This window comes from Castor canadensis, chromosome 18 (assembly GCF_047511655.1).
Source record: "Castor canadensis chromosome 18, mCasCan1.hap1v2, whole genome shotgun sequence".
NCBI lineage: Eukaryota > Metazoa > Chordata > Mammalia > Rodentia > Castoridae > Castor > Castor canadensis.
In genome coordinates this window covers 16,827,278-16,851,673 of record NC_133403.1, presented here as the reverse complement: position 1 = coordinate 16,851,673, position 24,396 = coordinate 16,827,278, and the positions used below count along the sequence as shown (strand labels likewise).

The window sequence follows — 24,396 nt, the reverse complement described above, 5'->3', positions numbered from 1 at the left end:
ATAGAATCTAACCTGTTTAGAATAGCTCTGTACTATAGAGATTCACAGATTATCTTGACCACTGTCTTCCCTCATCTGCATGCTCACTTCTGTTGTCCTTACATGCATGCCCTGCACTCTCCAGGGACTTCTAATACTCTCCTTGGACCCCAGTTCTTTCTCTGCCTGCACCAGTCTCAGCAGGTGAATGGTAGCAGGATGCACCTATGCTCTCATTTGTCCTCTGAACTTTCTTCATAACTTCAGAGAAGACAGGCTTCTCTGCACAAGATCTGTCTCTAATTTTTGAGGAATTTTCTTACCATAACCTCTATTTCACTTTTATGTATGTATACTTAGTTTTTAAATGTAAAGATGGCATAATGTGATTCCATAATACTTACAAATAAAATTAAAGTTACAAATCTTATAACTTCTGCTTTGTTATCTTTTGTACAATTGTCACACTTTACAAAAGGATATACACTATAGCTTTTAAAATCCCACTTCTTTTTTTTGGCAGTACTGGAGTTTGAACTCCGAGCCTCATGCTTGCTAGGTAGGCACTTTACCACTTGATCAAGTCCACTAGCCCTGTTTTGTGTTGGGGATTTCTGAGATAAGGTGTCTTGAACTATTTGTCCAGACTGGCTTTGAACCATGATTCTCCTGATCCCTGCCTCCCAAGTAGCCAGGATTAAAGACTTGAGCCACCATTGCCTGCCAAAATTCCACTTCTTTGACTATTGCGACACCCCTTTCTTAATCTTCTGGGTTTAAATCTCAGCTCTATGTTTTTGACTTTGACCAAGTCACATAACTTGTCTGAACCTTAGTTTCCTTGTTAGCTGAATTATGTCTGCTTACTGTGTAGACACAAGCCCAATGTCTGGCACATAGTAGGAGGTTCTTTCTCTTTCTATCTCCTTCCTTTCTGTGTACATTTTTCCTACTTTGGAAAAATATTCCCTTTTACTACCTTATCCAAATATTATTTTATGCACATTGTTGCTCCTCAGATAGGGAGATGGTTCAGGTGATTTTTTTTAATATGCTGGGTTTACTGTTAGTTAACAATAGTTGCAATTCTGGTTGTGAGATACTCATTTGAGTTAAACAAAACTGAAAACTTGATGTTTCTTGCACAGCTTCTCTTGGATTGTTCTTGTTGTTGATGAAGTTCACAGATTGGAGAAACTAAAGCTCCCAACTGCATTTGGCAACTTCATGGTAAGCTTAGGTTTTAAATGACCTCTGCCCTTTAAAATAGACTTTGTTTTTTAGAGCAATTTTAGCTTCACAACAAAATTAAGTGGAAGATACAAAGATTTCCCATATTCCTTTGCCCACCCATACATAACTTCCCTCATTACTAACATCCCCCACCAGAGCAGTAAGTTATTACCCAGAGTCCCTAATTTATGGGTTCACTTTTCATGTTCTAGATTATGTGGGGTTGAAAAACTGTATAGAGGGATTCCAAGATGGTGGCTAGAGGGAGGAAGCAGAAAGCGAGCCTCCTATAGTGAAATCTAGGAGAGACACGGGAGACACACTTTGCAGGCATAATCACTGAGAAAAGGCATAACTTTGATCCCTCCACACCTCCTGCTGGCACAGAGAATCTCCACTTCACGTTAAACGGAGAAACAAGGAGGGCCCTCGGGCCGCCAGCTGCCGGTGCCCAGACGGCTTGGGAAGACGCGGACCAGGTGAGCTTTGCAGGACCGTGGTACTCCCACAGACAAGCCTGGGCCAGAGCAGCATAGCCCCTGGACAGACTGACCTCCACCTGGGGAAAAAAGAGAAACTGAGTAATAAGCAATAAGAACAAATAAGACATGCAGGAAAGAGGGTGGGGTGCCCTGAGCGCTGAAGATTGGGGGAAGGGAATCCTTCCTGGGACTGTAAATAAACAAACCGGGCAGGCTGGAGAGCCTCTGGCAGGAGCAGGGGCACGCGCCCAGCAACCAGGAGCGGGAAAGCTGCTGAGAGTGGCGGAGGGAGGAAAACTCCACAGGAGAGGAGGGAAGACCCACTTCCCACGTGAGCTGTAAACAAACATGGCAGCTGGCAGGAACAGCAGCACCACCCAGAAATCAGGAGCAGAAAAGCTTGTGAAAGTGGAGGTGGGAGAAGAACTGCACAGGAGAGGGAGAAGACCCACCTTCCACATGAACTGTAAATAAACATGCAGGCCTGAGAACACGGGTGCAGTGTCACCTTTCCCAGTGCTTGGAAAGGGGAAAGCTTGTAGCAGAGGCTCACACACAGGAGAAATCTGAGCAAACAAAGCCTGTGGGGCCAGGTGAGTGCTAAGCTCAGCCCAGAGATCTGCATAAATAATGCCACCAGCCACAGCAGTCTGACAGCAGCAGACAGGCAAGCCACAGTTGTAGAAACCATTCTCAGAACTGTCTCCAGACTCTTTTTTTTTCTTTGTCTCCCTACCTTTGATGAGAGAACAACCAAATTACACCTGCAAGCTGAAAAACTTACTGAAACTGTATTGCATTTGAACTTGGGACACTTGGTGGGGTTTATTTGTGCATGTGTGTGTAGTTTTGTACTTTTTTATGCATCCCCTTTGATGAGACAACTATAGAACAACATCCAAGGCACCATCTCCAGGATTGGAGACTGAGACATCACTGCATTTGAACTTGGAGGTTTTTTGGTTGTTTAAATTTTCTATTTTTTCATTTTATTTTAATACATTTTTATAAATAGATTTTTCTTTCAGTTACTTATTTTTTATTTTTATTCTTACGTTTATTTTTTTTTATTTTTGATTTTCAATCCTCTCTCTGTCTCTTTAATGTCTGTTCAGCTTACTGTCAATTAGTACACTAAAGCTCCCTGTTTACACCTTTGAAAACTTCTTGTGTGACACCTTGTTCTGTTTTCTCCTTCCAGTCTGTGTATTTGTTTTTCCCATTTCTTTAACTTCTTGCTTTCCATCTCAGCTCACCCTTCCATTCTAAATATTACCATTGTTATTATTACAAGCTAGAAAATACTTAATTGCACACAGTACAGAGACAGTAACAACACCAAAGACAATGACAGGAAGACAGAAAAAACAGGGAAAAGAGTTTCCCCACAGCAAAAAATTAGTACAGGAACCAGAGGGGAATGAAGAAAACAGGTACTCAGATCGAGACTCCAACAAAATGAAGATGAACTATGCCAAAGGACCCAATGAAGCCCACAAGAATAATTTAAAAGAAGACATACTACAGGTACTCAATGAGAATTTTATAGAGATGATACTGGATAGGGTCAACCAAAATTTACAGGAGACACTCAAGAAATTCCAAGACAACAAAAACAGAGAATTTGAAAAAACAAAAGAAGAAATAAAGGAAACCATAGAAGCACTGTATAAACACCAAAGTGAAACAGAGAACACAATGAATAAACAGATAAATGAACTCAGGACAACAATAGACAACATTAAAGAGGAAAACAACCAGGATATGGAAAATGTCAGAAAAAAGAACGAAAAAGAACTGCAAAACAAAATGGAAGGCCAATCCAGTAGAATAGAACAAACAGAAGACAGAATCTCAGAAATTGAAGATGAAATGGTAATTAAAGGAAAAACCGAAGAACTATTAATTAAACAACTCAAGACCTGTGAAAAGAAAATGCAAGAACTCACCGACTCCATCAAAAGACCAAACTTGAGAATCATGGGCATCGAAGAAGGAGAAGAGGTGCAAGCGAAGGGAATGCATAATATATTTAACAAAATAATAACGGAAAATTTCCCAAATCTAGAGAAAGATATTCCCTTACAGATGCAAGAGGCCTCCAGGACACCAAACAGACCAGATCAAAATAGAAATACCCCACGACATATCATCATTAAAACAACAAGTTCAGAAACTAAGGAAAGAATATTGAAGGCTGTGAGAGAAAAAACAAGTAATATACAGAGGTAAACCCATCAAAATCACAGCAGACTTCTCAACAGAAACATTAAAAGCAAGAAGAGCATGGGGTGAGATCTTCCGGGCACTGAATGAAAATAACTTCAACCCCAGGATACTCTACCCAGCAAAACTATCATTCAAAATAGATGGAGCAATAAAAGTCTTCCATGATAAGCAGAAACTAAAACAATATGTGACCACAAAGCCACCACTACAAAGGGTTCTTCAAGGGATTCTGCACACAGAAAGTGAAACCCAACTTAACCATGAAAAGACAGGCAGCACCAAACCACAGGAAAAGAAAAAGCAAGACAGTAGAGAGTAACCTCAACTTAGGTACGCACAATCAAGCCTTCAAACAACTAAGACAACTAAATGACAGGAATCACCACATACCTATCAGTACTAACGCTTAATGTTAATGAACTTAATTCACCCACCAAAAGGCACTTCTTAATGAAATGGATTAAAAAGGAAGATCCAACAATTTGTTGCTTACAAGGGACCCATCTCACCGACAGAAATAAGCATAGGCTAAGGTTGAAAGCCTGGAAGAAGATTTACCAAGCCAATGGTCCCCAAAAACAGGCAGGAGTAGCAATACTTATCTCTGACAAAGTAGACTTCAAACCTACATTGATCAAACAAGATAAAGAAGGACATTCCATACTAATAAAAGGGGAAATAGACCAAAAGGAAATAATAATTATCAACGTGTATGCACCCAATGTCAACGCATCCAATTTCATCAAACATACCCTGAAAGACCTAAAAGCATATATAAACGCCAACACAGTGGTTGTTGGAGACTTTAACACCCCATTATCATCAATAGATAGGTCATCCAAACAAAAAATCAATAAAGAAATCCAAGATCTAAAATATACAATAGATCAAATGGACCTATTTGATCTCTACAGAACATTTCATCCAACTTCTACACAATATACATTCTTCTCAGCAGCCCATGGAACCTTCTCCAAAATAGATCATATCCTAGGGCACAAAGCAAGTCTCAGCAAATATAAGAAAATAGAAATTATACCGTGCATACTATCTGATCACAATGCAGTAAAAGTAGAACTCAACAACAAAAGTAAAGACAAAAAATATGCAAACAGCTGGAAACTAAATAACTCATTACTTAATAAAGAATGGATCATCGATGAAATAAAAGAGGAAAATAAAAAGTTCCTGGAACTCAATGAAAATGAAAACACAACCTACTGGAACCTATGGGACACACCTAAGGCAGTCCTGAGAGGAAAGTTTATAACCATGAGTGCATACATTAAAAAGACTGAACGATCCCAAATCAATGACCTAATGATACATCTCAAACTCCTAGAAAAACAAGAACAAGCAAATCCCAAAACAAACAGAAGGAGAGAAATAATAAAAATAAGAGCTGAAATCAACAAAATAGAAACCAAAAAAACCATACAAAGAATTAATGAAACAAAAAGTTGGTTCTTTGAAAAAATAAACAAGATTGATAGACCCCTGGCAAACCTGACTAAAATGAGGAGAGAAAAAACTCAAATTAGTAGAATCAGGAATGCAAAAGGGGAGATAACAACAAACTCCATGGAAGTCCAGGAAATCATCAGAGACTACTTTGAGAACCTATATTCAAACAAATTTGAAAATCTTCAAGAAATGGACAGATTTCTAGATACATATGACCATCCAAAACTGAACCAAGAGGAAATTAATCACCTGAATAGATCTATAACACAAAATGAAATTGAAGCAGCAATCAAGAGTCTCCCCAAAAAGAAAAGTCGAGGACCTGATGGATTCTCTGCTGAATTCTATCAGACCTTTAAAGAAGAACTGATACCAATCTTCTTAAAACTGTTCCACAAAATAGAAAGGGAAGGAAAACTGCCAAACACATTTTATGAAGCCAGTATTACACTTATCCCAAAACCAGGCAAAGACAGCTCCAAAAAGGAGAACTATAGGCAATCTCCTTAATGAACATTGATGCAAAAATCCTCAACAAAATAATGGAAAACCGAATTCAACAACACATCAAAAAGATTATTCACCACGACCAAGCAGGCTTCATCCCAGGGATGCAGGGGTGGTTCAACATATGAAAATCAATAAACGTAATAAACCACATTAACAGAAGCACAGACAAAAACCATTTGATCATCTCAATAGATGCAGAAAAAGCCTTTGATAAGATCCAACATCATTTCATGATAAAAGCTCTAAGAAAACTAGGAATAGAAGGAAAGTACCTCAACATTATAAAAGCTATATATGACAAACCTACAGCCAGCATTATACTTAATGGAGAAAAACTGAAACCATTCCCTCTAAAATCAGGAAACAGACAAGGATGCCCACTATCTCCACTCCTATTCAACATAGTACTGGAATTCCTACCCAGAACAATTAGGCAAGAAGAAGGAATAAAAGGAATACAAATAGGTAAAGAAACTGTCAAAATATCCCTATTTGCAGACGACATGATCCTATACCTTAAAGACCCAAAAAACACTACTCAGAAGCTTCTAGACATCATCAATAGCTATAGCAAGGTAGCAGGATATAAAATCAACATAGAAAAATCATTAGCATTTCTATACACTAATAATGAACAAACTGAAAAAGAATACATGATAATAATTCCATTTACAATAGCCTCAAAAAAAATCAAATACCTAGGTGTAAACCTAACAAAAGATGTGAATGACCTCTACAAGGAAAACTATACACTTCTGATGAAAGAGATTGAGGAAGAATATAGAAATTGGAGAGATCTCCCATGCTCATGGATTGGTAGAATCAACATAGTAAAAATGTCGATACTCCCAAAAGTAATCTGCATGTTTAATGCAATTCCCATCAAAATTCCAATGACATTCATTAAAGAGATCAAAAAATCTGCCTTGATATTTATATGGAAACACAGGAAGCCACGAATAGCCAAGAGAATACTCAGTCAAAAGAACAATGCAGGAGGTATCACAATACCTGACTTCAAACGATATTACAAAGCAGTAGCAGTAAAAACAGCATGGTACTGGCACAAAAACAGACATGAAGACCAATGGAACAGAATAGAGGACCCAGATATGAAGCCACAAAACTATAACCAATGTGTCTTTGACAAAGGAGCTAAAAATATACGATGGAGAAATAGCAGCCTCTTCAACAAAAACTGCTGGGAAAACTGGTTAGCAGTCTGCAAAAAACTGAAACTAGATCCATGTCTATCACCCTATACCAAGATTAACTCAAAATGGATCAAGGATCTTAGTATCAGACCACAAACTCCAAAGTTGATACAGGAAAGAGAGGAAATACTGTGGAGTTAGTAGGTATAGGTAAGAACTTTCTCAATGAAACCCCAGCAGCACAGCAACTAAGAGATAGCATAGATAAATGGGACCTCATAAAGCTAAAAAGCTTCTGTTCTTCAAAAGAAATGGTCTCTAAACTGAAGAGAACACCCACAGAGTAGGAGAAAATATTTGCCAGCTATACATCAGACAAAGGACTGATAACCAGAATATATAGGCAATTAAAAAACTAAATTCTCCTAAAACTAATGAACCAATAAAGAAATGGGCAAGTGAACTAAACAAAACTTTCTCAAAAGAAGAAATTCAAATAGCCAAAAAACACATGAAAAAATGCTCACCATCTCTAGCAATAAAGGAAATGCAAATTAAAACCATGCTAGGATTCCACGTCACCCCTGTTAGAATAGCCATCATCAGCAACACCACCAACAGCAGGTGTTGGCGAGGATGTGGGGAAAAAGGATCCCTCTTACACTGTTGGTGGGAATGTAAACTAGCACAACCAGTCTGGAAAAAAATTTGGAGACTACTTAAAAAGCTAGACATCCATCTACCATTTGATCCAGCAATACCACTCTTGGGGATATACCCAAAAGACTGTGACACAGGTTACCCCAGAGGCATCTGCACAGCCATGTTTATTGTGGCACTATTCACAATAGCCAAGTTATGGAAACAGCCAAGATGCCCCACCACTGACGAATGGATTAAGAAAATGTGGTATCTATACACAATGGAATTTTATGCAGCCATGAAGAAGAACGAAATGTTATCATTTGCTGGTAAATGGATGGAATTGGAGAACATCATTCTGAGTGAGGTTAGCCTGGCCCAAAAGACCAAAAATCGTATGTTCTCCCTCTTATGTGGACATTAGATCAAGGGCAAACACAACAATGGGATTAGACTATGAGCACATGATAAAAGTGAGAGCACACAAGGGAGGGGTGAGGATAGGTAAGACACCTAAAAAACTAGCTAACATTTGTTGCCCTTAATGCAGAGAAACTAAAGCAGATACCTTAAAAGCAATTGAGGCCAATAGGAAAAGGGGACCAGGAACTAGAGAAAAAGTTAGATTAAAAAGAATTAACCTAGAAGGTAACACCCACGCACAGGAAATCAGTGTGAGTCAATGCCCTGTATAGCTATCCTTATCTCAACCAGCAAAAGCCCTTGTTCCTTCCTATTATTGCTTATACTCTCTCTACAACAAAATTAGAAATAAGGGTAAAATAGTTTCTGATGGGTATTGAGAGGGTGGGAGGGAGAGGGAGGAGGCGGAGTGGGTGGTAACGGAGGTGGTGGGGGCAGGGGGAGAAATGACCCAAGCCTTGTATGCACATATGAATAATAAAAGAAAAAATAAATAAATAAATAAATTTAAAAAAAAAAACTGTATAATGACAGGTACCCACCATTGTAGTATCAGGCATAGCAACTCCCTGCCCTGAAAGTACTCTGTGTCTACCTATTCATCTTCCCTCCTCCCTTAGCTCCCCTCTATAAAAATACTAGCTGGACAGGTGGTACACACCTAGAATCCCAGCATTTCAGAGGCTGTGACAGGAGGATCTCAAGTTCAAGGCCAACCTGAGCTAAATAGCAAGACTGTCTCAGAATTTTAAAAAAAATTACAACACATTTTCAGTCAGATTTCTAGAGTTTCTAAGTGAACACTTTTCTAGGAGATGGAGGTAGTATTTATTATAGCCTACCTTCTTCTTTTTATGTCAGAGGTAATGTTTACTAAAATCTGGTTATGAAATAAGTAAATCCCTATAAAATGCATTGTATTTTAGAAATGTTTCAGCTCTCTTTCAATTATCTTTAATTTGTTTGCCAAAAATCTTACAATTCTTGTTTGCAGTGGAAGATATATTGGACATATTATACCTTTTTCCCCATTTACCTATTTAAGAATTTTACAGTCCACATGGAATCGTGGAGTCCAGTTTCATACCATCAAGTATTACCTTCAATCTCTTGTCCTTGTCATGCTTTGGATGTGGTACACTTGCTCTAGTTTCCTTCCCTTGCTCCCTTGCCCCATGCTGGCAAAGTAGATGAGAAGTATCTGCTCTTTTTCCTGAGGAGCTGGTGGAATTGAACTATCCTGCTCATTATTGGTCCAACACTCGCCTGTTCACTTGTGGGATCACACATGGTAGTTTCTGTGATGATGAAGTTTGATCTTCATTCTGTAACAAATCACTTAACATTAGAGTACATTTAGAAGAAAATCTTAAAGCTCAATCCTAAACTTATTGGCCTATAAATGGCAGATTTTAGAGTTCTAATGCAGGTGTGCTCAGTGTGTATATGTCTCAAAGACTGATGTCCCTGTGTAGGGCACCCTGTACTTCAAAGTGTCCTTTGTCTTCTTTTTAGTGTCCCTTCTCCAGGAAGTTGTCATGTTAGTCCATTTGTGCCTAATACCATAGGCCATCTAATTTATAATGAACAGAAATTTATGTTTCATAGTTATGAAGATTGGGAAGTCCAAGATCAAGATATCAGAATTTGATATGGGCCTTCTTATATGCCTTTACTTGGCAGAATGGCAAGAAAGAGCAATCTGGTCCAGTACCCCTTTTATTTTTTCTTTTGGCCATACTGGGTGTTGAACTCAGGGCCTTGTGCACACTAGGCAGTCACTTTTCCACTTGAGTGACTCTGCTAAGCCTTTTTGCACTGATTATTATTGAAGTAGGGTCTTGCTTCATGCCTGGGCCAAGCTGGACTGTTGTTCTTCTATTTATGTCTCCCACAAAAGTGGGATGAAAGGTGTACAACATCACACCTAGCCATTCCTCAAGATGGGGTCTCCTGAACTTTTGCCCAGGCTGGCCTTGAACTGTGAGCCTCTAGTCTCCACCTCCCAAGTAGCTAGGATTGTAGGTATGAGCCTCTAGGTCTGGCTACAATGACTCTTTTAAAAGGGCCTTGATACCATTCAGAAGGGAAGAGTCTCTGGGGCCTAATCAGTCACCTCTTATAGACTTGCCTCTTATGACCATCACATTGGCAACACCTGAGTTTTAGAGGCAACACAATCAAACTGTAACAGTTGTCATCTTCCTGGGTTCTGTCCTTGTAAAAGTCTGCTTCATAAAACACTAGACCACTTTAGTAATTTGTAATGGGAGAAGAGACACAGGTGTAAAAGAACCAGAATTTAATGTGGGGATACTGAATTATGTTGCAGTCGTCTTCAAAGCCTTTTCTTGTTCTGAGGATGACATGGGGAGATTTTTCTGGTCCTCTCAGCTTTCCTTTTTAGATGAGGTTTATTATCCCCCCAATCAAATAAAGAATGATATGAAAAGGAAAACATAGCATTAAATCCTCTTCCTACATTAACACTTTGGTACATAGGCATATGCTGCCATATCATATTTTTGAAATAAATATATTATTTTAAATATCAAAACACAGTATGCATACATGTGTACATGCAGAGGATATGGATTTCCAACATTGTCTGTTAGTCTAATTGTATAAGTTCCTGTTTATGTCTGTTCAGAGGTTGACCTTCTTGGCCTAATATCTGTTGTTTTTTCTAAATTTTTATTTTATTTCCAATTAACTAGTATTTAATTATTAGTAAGAGACTTGTTCTTGATGTTCTTGTTTCTTTCTCAAAACTTTAAGAAGTTCTTTCCATTCTGTACAATGTCCAGAAACATCCAAAGGTCTTCATGTCTTACATCTGAGGCACTGAAAGTATTGAAATTATTACAAAAGGATACACTTTTATTTTAGATCTTGCTTCTTGCTCATAATGGAGGAGTCTGATGCTGTCATTTTGGCTTCTCAGACTCCACGTGTATGTACTCACTGTGCCTCAGATGCTTTGTAAGCTACACTTAGATTGTAACACATACTTTGAATCTCCACATAGATTGAATAGCAGTTACCATACTGAATACTCATGTATTACTTCAGAGGTAATAAACAGCTGTTGCTTCCATCCTTATAGGAATATCTTCCTCATAGGGTTATTATTCCTTTCTTACAGTTGAAACCAATGAGTAATTTCCTACATCAATCAGATCATGCAACTTTAACCTGAGCCTTCTGATTTCATGTACCTTGGTCATTCCATTAAATCATGCCACTCTAGATGAACATAGGTTTTGATGAGTAACTCAATCCTGCTTCCCAATGTCAGGGATCTTAATTTTGTTTATCTATTTATTTGAGTTCTCAGTGGTCTTCAGTCTCCTGTTGATGGGGACTCCTACCCAGAAAAGCTTCCATGAGCTCTTCTCCCTCCTCAGTTTTGTAGAGACTGATCTCTTTTCTCAGCAGGAGATGGACGATTTTGTTCAACATTTCCAGGATATTGAGAGAGTCCAAATCAATAGTTCCTTTATTAAAAAGTTTCTTTTCTACTAATTATCTCCAAGAGGGCTTGGCACAGAAAATACCCTAGTACATAACAACTACAGACAGAAGAGAATTGGTAGCAAAAGAACAACTTCCAGGGAGATAAAGAGCCACAGATACACAGCAGATGTTAGATCCTTCATATTGTCTCTAGTTGTTTGCTATTGATGACTCTCTTACTTGTTTGTTACATAATTTTACAGTGTGTCTTATTTATTTGGTTCATTTTGGGGTGAAGTAAAAAGTGCCTGTCAACTTGCAGACTTTTTTCCCCCAAGTTATCATTTCCATCCAAAGGTTTTCAATGCCATTTCCTGAAGCAGAAATTAAGAGGGTGCTGTAGTCTCAAATCCTGTTCAGCATTAGTGGCACTGTTTTTTATTTATAACATTGCTCAAAGACTAAGAGTTGAGATGGATGGGAAGTGGAAGTGAATGAGTGAAGGAGGTAAGTCTTATTCAATCATATAGGTGACTGCTTTGTTTCATACCTTAGACCCTCAGTCTTGTAGAATTATCTGAGTATCCCAGGATAGTTATTTAAAACAAATGATGGCACACCAACTGGTTATTTTGTAGGCACTGGCTAAATGAATCTAAGGGCCTCTCACAGCAAAAGTCTGCACACCAGAGGGTAAAGATGACATGGAGATCTGCTCTGGTCACTTCCATGTTTACAGTTGTCAGATAAAATATAGAACACAGAGTCAGATATTACATGGTGCATATCTGTATTGAAATGCTGTTTATTGTTAATCTGAAACTCAAATTTAACTGGTTCCTTCTTTGCTCTTTTCACCACTGTATCTGTTAATCCTACATGTGATGTAATTTTAACTGATGATACTTTTTGAAGTTCATGAAACTTGGTGAAGGAACACAAGGAACTTAAAGTCAAAAGAACAAAATCTGAATGCTGGCAGCATTTATATTTAGCTGTGTGACCTTGGAGAAGATGCTTGGTTTTCTCTGAAACTTATTTAACTCTGCTATAAAATGGGGCAACATTACTTTCCCTATATTTCTGAAGTGTAAAGCTGATCATAAGATTAGATGCAAAAATACCCTGGAAATGAGATTACAATTAAGAATCAGGTTTTTGAGTGTTTCTAGTTCTTCGGTTAAGAGCCAGTCACAATTCTAGAAGAAGTTGGGGGAAACACAGTGAAGGGAGAAATACAGAAGGTCCTCCAGTTATGACTGATCATCTTATAATGTTTTGAACTTATGATGTTAGGAAAGCAATGCACTTTCAATATAAACCATCTTTAAATTTTTATTAACATAACATTGTACATATTTATGAGGCACAGTGCAATTTTTTGATTCATATATACATTGGGTAGTGATTAACTCAGGGAAATCACAACTTCACTCCAGTGAGAATGGCTGTTACCCAAAAGAAAAATATCAATGCTGGTGAGGATGTGAAGAAAGGGAGCTGTTATGCACTGCTGGTGGGAAAACTGGATGGAGGTTTCTCAAATAACTAAAAAAGTGCTATCATACAATCCAGCAATTCCACTACTGGGTATATGGCCAAAAGAAATGAAATCAGTATGTCAAAGATACTTGCATGCCCATGTTTATTGCAGCTCTCTTCATAATAGTCAGGACATGAAACTAACCTAAATGTCCACCAACAGATAAATGAATAAAGAAAATCTGATATATACATAGTGGGACACTAAAGGTATAAAAAAACACTGGGTTATCTCTTCCCAGGATAGCCATATGTGGTAAGAAACTCTTTCTTATGAACCTGGGGTGCACAAGTGGATCACAGCTACCCATTAGCCAGCAATCTTGATGGCAAAGGACTGAACCTCCACAGTGTGGTTGGGGTCAGCATTGTTTTCATGAAGGTCTTCAGTAAGTTAAACAAAATAACTCAGCGTTTTTCTTTCTGTAAAATAGACTTCCTCTTAGACTTTTTTTACCGAGATGCAGAGTTAGGCAAACTGAGTTTGAAGCACTTTTAAAGTATTGGTATTCAGTAGGGTAGCTATATTAAACATATTAGCAGCTTAATGACATTTTCAACTTGCAATAGCTATATAAGGCTGTAATCCTATTGTAAATCCAGAAGCATCTGTGCTGTGAAAAATAATGACCCAAAACATAGCATGAAAAGGAGCAACAACATTAAAATATTGCAGTGTGTTCTGTAGTATTTCAGTGCCTTGCCTACTTTTGTCCCACACTCTTGTATGTTTTTTCTGCTGAGGCAAGTGAAAGCTGAGGTAGCTACTGAGCTTCCCAAGAAGACAGTATTGATCTATCATGGCATGTCAACATTGCAGAAAAAATACTACAAGACCATGTTGATGAAAGATCTCAACAATCAGCAGACATTTGTTTATTTGGAAAGTAAACAAGCATGTGATTTTCATGCTAGGAAATATTTTATAATCCTACTCATTTGTATAAGAAGAATGCAGGGTACAATTTTGTGGTCAGGTCAGCTTCAGTGAGACTATTTTAAGAGTAGCTTAGACTTGGTTGTTGTAAGTCATGAAATTTTTCTTTCACCCAGTTTGCCTTAATTAAGCAAATGTTTTTAAATGCCCCAGTCATGCCTTTGCACTCTCAGATATTTAGCAATTTGCAAAACTCTTTTATTGAATCAAATTCACTGGGAGGAAATGAGAGTGGGAAGTAAGAGGCAGGAGTGGAACAGTCTATTTACTGGAGTTTTTTGTTTTCTTGTTTGATTTGCTTTGGTTTGGTCTTTGACTTGAGAACAGTTGAAGATGGGAATTGATAATTTTGCAAAAAGAAAAGACACCGCTAAATTCAATATAGACTTCTCAAAACAAAATGATGGTGAAGACAATTTCCTATGGATGTGCTGTTAACTCTCAGTGTAGTTTGGTGCAATTCAAGAAGTTAATAGAATTTGAGGGGTATATGAGGAAACTAGTAAAGTTATTTATGGCAATTTTGGGGGGTTGGTTTGGTAGTCCACCTTTTTCTCTCCTTTTTAAAAATTTCAGATACATTTGAAAATGAGGTGGCAAAGAAAGTTGTCCCAGCTTTGAAAGTGTGTGGATCACCCATATTTGTTTGATGGTAATCCAGTTCTCTTTCCTGTATTATTTTTTTGAATAGTTCTGTGGTCAAAATCATAGAAAATCTTTTCAAAAGAATTGCCAGTATTTACTTGTTTATTATTCTCATTTCTTCTTCTTCTTCTTCTTCTTCTTCTTCTTCTTCTTCTTCTTCTTCTTCTTCTTCTTCTTCTTCTTCTTTTCTCTCTCTCTCTCTCTCTCTCTCTCTCTCTCTCTCTCTCTCTCTCTCTCTCTCCCTCTCTCTCTCTCTCTCTTTCTCTTTTTCAGGGCCTCAAGCTGGCAAGCAAGCACTCCTACTCAAGCCATGCCTCAGTACTTTAGCTTTTAGTTTGTTGTTCAGATAGGACCTCATGATTTTGCTCAGGTTGGTCTTAGACTGTAATCCTCTTGTGTCTGCCTCCAAGGTAGTTTGAGATGACAGGCATGCACAAATCCTCCTGGCCTTCTTTGACATTAAAAAAATATCTAAGGTCCAATCATAGATTCTGCATTGGATTTGTCAGGCCTGTTTATTCTCCCATAATCTAGAAATAATTTAAGCTTCTTCATTTTGATTTGTTTTTGTCTTCCATGATTTGAGACTTTTAGAGAGTCAAAGCCAGTGATTGATTTTACAGAACATGTCATAACCTGGATTTATCTGAGCATTTCTTCATCAATCAATTTCCCACAGTGTTGGTCACCACTCTGCCAAGTTCTCCACTGCTCTCTGTGTTTCCCAGCCAGTGGCTGTCAGTTCATGTTGTAGGTATCCTCTTCTTGGAAGCCTTTCTGTACTCAGCTTCTGGGGAGCACTTTCTCCTTCTTCTCAGTCTCATTTGCTGCCTCCCCTTGTCTTACCAACTTCTCTAAGTTTCCTTCTGAGAACTTATTAGGTCCCTCCAATAAATTTGATGTGCAGTGTTTTTGTTTTCACTTAAACTGGGGCTTTATTATTATGCTCTGATGGAAACCTGTGGTACAATTCCAGGACCTCTGGCCATGGAACTTCAAGTGTACAAGGGATTAATGTGGATGTCTGCTGTAGTAATTTCAAGGAAGTCTTTGCCATGTGAGGATATGAACTGCATCTTAAATAGATATACATTTAAGCTTATTTATTTAGTTATTTTTGGCAGTACTGGAGTTTGAACACAGACCTTTGAGCTTCCTAGGCAAGTGCTCTACCACTTGAGGAACACTCCCAGTCCTTTTTGCTTTCAGTTTATTTTTCAGATAGTGTCTTGTGCTTTTGCCTGGGTGCCACCATACTCAGATTCTTCTTTTTTTTTTTAAGACAGCATCTTGCTAATGTTTGTCCAGGATGGCCTCAAACCACAATCTTCTTTCTTCATTTCCTGAGTAGCTGGATGACAAGGGTGCACCAACATATCCAGCCTTCTTGATTTATTTTCTAAAGTACTAGGATCTCCCTGTGCCTCACTTTCCTAAAGAGTAGGTTTTCTCCTTAGCATAGCATTTATTAGGCTTTTTGAGTGTTTTAGGCTCTGTGATTGGTGATTAGCAGCCCTGAGATTGTCATGTAAGCAATTATAAGCAGATTGTCAACAGAGATGAGGCTGGGGCACATTCCACAGCTGAATAAGTGTGGATGCTCTTGCTGACCCTAAATAATGGCTTTTCTTCTTAAGGAGTATATCCTGACTGAGGGCACATTGTTGGGAGTGGATTTTTCTCTTTACCAGGTGTGGAAACAGAGCCTTTTGAAGTTGGAGACCACCTGATTGAGGCTAGTGGGAAACTTCACTTGCTGGATAAGCTGCTGGCTTTCCTATATTCTAGGTAGGCAGCAGGTTCTTGTTTACTGCTGAGCTAGTGACTATTCAGAAGTGAATAATGAGAAATTTGCTGATTTCTAGAGACTAAATCACATTTTCCCTTTCTTGGCACCCTGATTAAAGTTCTACCTAATCTGCAACTACACACCTGCCTCCTGCTCCACAATCACCCTTTCTTTCCTGAATTACTAAAGCACTTAGGATCCTAATCCAACACTGGCAATTATAGACCTTACTCTGCTATCTGGTTGATCATGCATCTTAACCTCAGGACAGAGACAACATTGAGCATTTCTTTTATAACTGCTTGCTAGCACCTTGTGTTGAATCAGCTCACCATAAGGGCTTGGTACAAATTCTTATTTGTTAACCTGTGGGATTTCATTTAAACTCAAGGGGAAATTGTGGGATCCCTCCCAGAGATATGAGTTGAGCATAAGAGACCAGGTTTAGTTAGTGTTTGGTGACCTGTGTCCAGCTTAGGCCTGTTCTTCCTAGTCTTTTTCCTAGAGGAAAACTGGAATCTAGAAAAAGCCCAGATTCTGAGGATCTCAAAGTTGTTCCTATGGGAAAATTTCCCCAGGGGTGGCCCCAGTTAAACTAAAACATCAAATTAGTCAAAATTGCCCAACCTTTGGGATGTATAAGTTAAATAATTGCATTTCATATGATTTGTTCAAGGTCACACAGCCAGCACGTGGCAGAGATGAGATTATCATTGATGTCTTCACCTTCAAGTTCAATTTTTCAATGCATTTACAACTACAATATTGCAGGAGTTATCCATAACTGTTGTTCTGATATGTTTTTGTAGATTTGAATTATTAGTTTATTAATGAAAATATTATTTTGACAGCATTGTGCTTTTTTATGCAAAGAACAAGGTAACAGGCTTGACTTCATTCTAGACACAATCCATCAATTTGCCTTCTACTTTTCTCTTTTCTCTCCCTATTGTGTAAAGGTTTTCCCTTGCCCTTTACTTCTCTAAAATTATGCTTCTCAGGCTTCAATTGATTTAGCTGTAGTGGTAGTAACTTACTTCTCAAGTAGGAAGCTATAGATGGCTAACCACAAATTCATCAGGGTCTTGGTTTGTGAGTGTCTATGCATTTGAATTGTGCATTTTACTCTTCACATGTGTATATTTATTTTGGTGTTGAAATGAAACCTTATATTTCTTTTGACTGAGTGAATTGGTATACAAGAAAGTGCTCCTGGTTATTGCAGGTCTTCTCATACTCATCAACACATGTCCCCAAGAAATCCAAACTAGTTTAAGATCTGCCACTCTGAAGGATACAGGTATACGTACAGGTAATATTCTTTATGTCAAGAGTTTCTGAGAAAGTATTTAAATTATGTAACATTTATATTTCTACATTTGCATTCATTTACTTACAAACTGGTATTTTTGGTATGTTTCATCTGAGGAAAACTTACCTTAAGTACTACTAGAGTTGGCAGTTTCTCCTTTTCTTTTTCTTGCCAGGGGTCATTTGGTTTTACTTTTCTCCCATATGACCAGATGTTGGGTATTCTCCAAGACTATATGTATTATAGAGGTGACTTGCCTTTGCTATTAAGCTGAATAAGCCTTTTAGATCTCACAACCAGACAGGTCCATGAAGAGTAACATGTGGGGTGGGAATATTAGAGAGGAAAACAGTAAAAGAACACTGTTCAGAAGTGAAAGAAGACAAGAAGTAAAGGGAATGGTGTGTGAAGCAGGATTGACAGAGGGTAGGGACATATGGGTGGGAATGAATGCTGTATTTCTTTTGGTTTTGTGACTTAAAATTGTGGTACGCTGGAGCAAATATTGTAGAAATATTGAGTGTTTTTGAAAATGCACCCTAAACAGTTTCAGTGATGAGAACATTCAATGTCTTGAAACATTCAACTCCACAGTTGAACACTTACTCAGGATAAGTAAAAAGATGAATATTGCTGGGTGCCAGTAGCTCACACCTGTAAGCCTAGCTATTTAGGCAGTTGAGATGGAGATAATTGTGGTTCAAGGCCAGATGTAGCAAATAGTTTATGAGAACAGCCCCCATCTCCAAATAGCCAGAATAAATTGATGAAGGTGTGGCTCAAGTGTAAAGTAACTGATTTGCAAGCACAAAGCCCTGAGTTCAAAAAAATAATATTGAATTATAGGGATACCACAAATCAAACGGAAAAGATTGTGGAGAGTGGAATAAAGCATATGAGAACTGAACACAAGCAAGGCGAGAAGTGGCTCACCTGCTTTTCTGAGATTGGCATAGCCCTGGAAGCAGAACAGCTGTTTCTCCTGAATTGTTTGTGTTCAGAGAAGCAGGTAAACAGGTTTCTCCTGTTATGATGTCACACCCCTCGTTGAGGGCTGCTGCCCCACCCTGTTTATTGCTGTTTGTAAAAGACCCCTGAAGGAGGAAGACAGACTTTTTGCTCTTTGCCTTTGGCTTTTATTTTGAGCTTTGGCTTGAGTTTTTGCTTTGGGCTTTTTGGTGTGAGCTTTTGGAAGGGAAAAGAATTGCTAAAGGGAACTTGCTGAAGGGGGACTGATAGACAGTCTGCACCAAGAACTTTAACATATGCTTTAGCAAAGCTAAGCTAAAGAAAGAGCTTTAACATAGGCTTTAGAAACTAAAGCAAAGCCAAAGAGAACATAGGACAGCTCAAGATAGAGGACCAAGACTTTGCAAGTCTGAGTACTGAGGCTTTAAGACAGCTAAAGAGAGAATGCTAAGGAAACGATAAAAGCCTGGGGGCAAAAGACTTTAAGAGCAATTAAGCTAAAGATAAGATAAAAGAAAACGTGGGACAGTGTGAGTCTAAGGAAAGAGGTTTTAGACAAGGTTTTAAAGAACTGCAAGGAGTAAGTCCATAAAGAATAAAGATAGAGAAAAGAAGGAATGAGGGTTGGGCATCTCCACCCATGAGCCCAACACACGTGACCCCACTTTCTGTCTGTCTATCCTATGTCTTTTCTGAATCTCCAGTCACCACCAGTTAAGCCCAGTTAGGTTCAATAATATCCAGGAATGAGAGGAAAAAGCTCACTCTAACAAGGCAGGGAGCAAAAAACCAGTGCCCCCTCCAACATATAAGATCACTTATTTCTATAGAGAGTAAACAATATAGGTTATTACCTGAGAACTCTGCATAATATATAACAAAATATACATGGCATAATGGGAAAAGCTATAATTATGGTTGATGTAAAGCCCAGCAGTGCAGAAGTATCAACTCCAGACCTTATAAGTTTAAAAGTAAGTACAGAGTAGGTTTCTCAGATGCATTCAATGCTCCCTGGGACAGTGTGTCTAGTCCAGTGATAACCAGCAGGAAAGCCATTGTCACATTGGGGAGTCCCTGATACACAAGCCCATATGAAGTCATGACTCCCCTTTCTGACATGGTGCCTGGTGACAGATGGAGAATGCCCATGCTTCATCAAAAGGTGTGTGCTGGATCATCAGGCAGGCTCCCTCACTTTTCCAAAGGACTCATGCTTGCCTGAATAAGAATTGTTTCCCAGAAATACAAACTGCCATAGAGTTGACAGTCAGCTGGCACAGGAAGAATCACAGCAAGTACCAACTCCATAAATTCCCAGAGCAGTATGGTATGGTCAGTTCCCTCATAAAATATCAAAATGCCTCCTAAGTTTAGATCTTTTCCATGAGATTTAAAGTAGGGGCATACCTGTATATGAAAATGGACAAAATTGATGTTTGGTTTTGGACTAAAATTTTTTTATTCCAAACAGTGTTTGAAAAAACTTAAGATGTCTCTGTTTTTTTCTCCTCTATGTAAAGACTACAGATATGAGTGTGTGGATGGCTCTGTGAGAGGGGAAGGAAAACTCCTGATCATTAGGAACTTCGGACAGCAGCCCATTTTTATATTTCTTTTGAATTCCAGGGCAGGTAGACCATCTGGGTATGATGGAAACAAACAAATAATAGGCAAGACAGGACTTTACATCCCAACCATTGGTATATTTTCCCATAATTCTATTAAAGGTGAGGCTATTACCAAGAGGGAATTGAGGTCATTGCCATAGTTTTTCATGGTACTGGACTTCTAGCGTGGCAACATTTCTATCCACCCCATTCAAGCTATGATCTCATCAAAGAAGTGAGGCTGAAGTTTGAGGCTGTTGAACATAATGCTAATCTGCTTTACCATTGGCCTGGCAATTTCCTGAATGAGTTCTGTGATTTTTGTGAGAAGTTTTATCTGCATTCAGTGGAGGCAGCTGTCCTTCCCACTATGAATTTGTTTTGTTGTTGATTTCTCTCTCTCTGCTTCAGGATTTTTATAGTTTTAAATTATTTTACTTTTTGGAAAAGTGTTTTTACAACAAGACTGAGGAAAAGACACTGAAATTTCCCAAATACAGTTACGACACCCACATTCACAGCAATGCCTGTTATCACCACACCCCACCAGAATGATACATTTGTTGCACATGATAGATTTCAGTTTCTTTTTTTTTTTATTGTTGTAGAGGGTACATTGTGACATTTACAAAAGGTCTGACAATGTATCACTCCCTCCATCATTTTCTTTTATCCACCTTTTCCCCATTCCTGGAGTAGTTTCAACAGGTTTTGTCTTTCCTTTGACATATATGAGTTCATAATATTTCTACCATATTCACCCTCCTATACCCTTTCCTTATATCCTCCCCCCTTCCACTATTGCCAGCCCCTAAGACAGGACCTATTTTGCCTTCCTGGTCTCCATTTTTGAAAAAAAAAAAACCTTTTTGTTTATTTAAGATAGTTGTACAGGGTATTTCATTGTAACATTGCCATATATATTTGTGTTGCAAACTGAATTCATTCATCCCCCCTATTTTTCTCCTTTCTATCCTAGTCCCATTTTTATGGTGATTTCAACAGGTATAAAAATTCTATATTCATTCTTGTAGAGGAAGTATATCAACTATATTCACTGAGAGAGTAATAATATTGCCATTTTGTGACTCGGCCAAAATGGCAGCCCTACCCCTTAACAGAAATACCTGTGCTGTAAGACAGCCCCACCCCTGCCAGAGACTACTGCACTTGTGCTATTTCCTTAACCTCCCCCTTCTATAAAAGCCACTCCTCACCCAGGTTGGCTGCTGTGCCATCTTTTTCCCGGCCAGCTTGGCAGTTTGGGACTGCCATTAAATTTTGCTTTATTGATGTGAGACTTTTCTCATGAGCTTTCTTTGTGAGTGGTGTTTTTCCTAACATTTGGTGCTGTGTCTCGGATCGTGGTCCATTCCCAGCACTGACCTTGGTCTCCTGGCCTCCCCCACCCCATCCCTCTCTCTCTCTCTCTCTCTCAACTCCCATTCCCTTCCTCTGGGATCTGAGCTGCTTTACTGGGACTCCCAATCCTAAAAACAAAATGCCATTCTCTCACGAGCTCACAGAGAAGTTCCTTCACCCCAGCATGCCTCTAACTGCCATCCACCACTGGCCAATCTTCCCTCAAGGTCCTCTCTCTCTTGGTGAGTCCTCTTTGCACACTGAGTTGTGGTCTCTATCTCTCATTTCCTCAAAAACCTAGCGCTAGGTCACAGCTCACTCTCATCCCTGGGAACCAGGTTCCCCACTAGGGACTCTGGACCCCCCATGGTGAAGACATTCCCTCTGAGTGTTCCACATTTCTCTCTCTCTCCTGAGGACCTGATATTTCAGGGAACCCACCATATCTCTCCTCAGGTCAGGCCTCACCATGGGAGTTGGACCATCCCAAATTCCTTCAGACTCCCCACTGAGATGTCTCCTGGCCAACCCTGGGTCCCTCTGCCTAATGCCTAATCTTAAGCCATGAAAGCTCATTTTTCTCTGTAATCAGACCTGGACCCAATACCCATTAGACAGTGTCTCCAAATGGCCACTTAATGACACTTTCAATCCCAATATTTTAAGGGATTTATACAATCTCTGTGAGTGTGCTGGTAAATGGAAGGAACTTTCCTACATCCAATCCTTTCCCTATCTCTGCATCAAACCCTCCCTCTGTACTTTCTGTTCCCCTGCACGGATTCTATTAGCCTGTAAACTAGTTTCTAAATCAACAAATTCCTCTCCCAAACCTCCTCCTTCCCCATGTAAACAGACTTCTTGCCCTGCTTACCATGCCTATCTCCTCCTATCTTCCTGAAAATCTTTCCCTGTAATAGAGTTAAGAAAGCCAATTCTTGACAACTCTGGCCTCAAGGAGATTCCAGCTCTGGGAGAGCTCATGCTCCCTTCCTGTGGGCTGACACCAAGCCCCAGATTTATTCAGGTATTCCTCATGCTACATTGTTGGAGTCCTATTTGATTATGTCATCTGACGACTGCTTCTCTTCCCCCCCATCTAATGCCCTTTTTCCTGAGACAGTGACCAGAGAGTGGAAGTTTCATTTTGCTGAAAGTGTTCCAGTACTAGTCAATGGGAACAACCTACAGGTGCAGGTGATGGTTAATCCCTCAGGCATGTGTCATGCCTCCAGGATCTATCTTCCCCTCCCTTACATAAGATGTCAGGACACTTTTTCTGGTTCCTCCATTGTCTCACCACATGTCCTTTGTCTCTGTATGCCTTCCCCTCCCTGGGCTAACTGGGACCCTGCCTCCCATGAAAAACCTGTAGCATGGTACTTTAAGACTTTAGTTATTCCAACTAGTTTGCCAGGCCTCTCAATCTAAAGTAACTTTAAATCAGCTGCTTTACAAAAGCACTTACAAAAAGCTGCAGCTGCCAAGCTCACACCATAACTCTGCCCCCAAAAGGAGAGGAGGGAAAGCAAACAGGCATGCTTTTGCTCAGGGATGCTGGCTCCTAGACATAGCAAAAACGCCTGCCATAGCTAAGAAAATACATAGAGAGGACCCAGCACATCCTGGGCTGCCAGGCACACATGGCAATGGCTGCAGCCCCACTGCCACTTCCCCTAGAATAAAAATGCACAGAGTACACAGGAAGGGGGGAGGGGCGAAAGGCCACAGGATCAGGCCTAGGCTGTCAGGGCCATTTGTGCCAGGTGTGTGTGGAGGGAGTGGCACCTTGTACAAGCCCTCCTCCTAGCCCCACCTCACACCTCGGGGCATCAGACCCAGCCCTTGTAAGCCAATTGTTAGCTCAAGGTTATAGTTTCAGAAATAGCAAAATGGACATTATTGTGGTCTCTAAACTTCTCATTTAAAATTTTCTATACCTTTGGCCTCAACATAAATTTTTCCCTCCAAATATTAACACTACTTGTCTCATATGGTACTATTATTGACCCAAAATGCCCTCTAAATGCCCTTCTCTAACTTTACACATGATTTATTCCTTTATTTAAAAAGTAGACTTTATTAAAGAGGCTGCCTGCTGTTAACTGAAAGACAGGATCCTAACGTTTTGTTCTTTCTAGATGGAAGATGCACCTTCTAGTCTTCTGGCCTGTAGATGTTAAAAGCTTTGTACTGAGGCCTGGCCTCAATATGCCTTGGGTGACTAAAAGAAGTGGCCTTCACAGGGTTGCTTAAATTACAATACCATACTCCAATTAGACTTTTTCTATAAAAGAAAAAAATATATATATATTTGGGGATAGAGATGTAGCTCAATTGGAGAATGTCTGCCCAGCATGTGCAAAGCCCTGGGTTCAATTCCCCAACATTACTAAATCAAAAAAAGATGATGAAGAGGATAAATGGTGTTAATGCCAGTTCAGCCATCTCATAGTGGAAGAAAGTAGTTTAACCTAGACCAGATCCCTCATTCTTCAAGTGAGGAAACTGAGGCCCAGAACTGTTCAGAGACCTGCTCTCCAGAGTGCCAGGTGTCAATGTAAAATAACAAATTTGCTTTACAGCATCACCCTAAAGAAAATCCCCTTACCTTTCTATAACATCTTAAGGATGCTATCAGAAAACATACCATGATGG

General features: G+C 39.3%; 1 pseudogene; it reads left to right on the top strand.

Annotated features, from left to right (window-relative positions):
• The window catches only part of LOC109703324 (chromodomain-helicase-DNA-binding protein 1-like), a 47,298-nt pseudogene that overhangs the window by 7,992 nt on the left and 14,910 nt on the right, over positions 1-24,396 (top strand).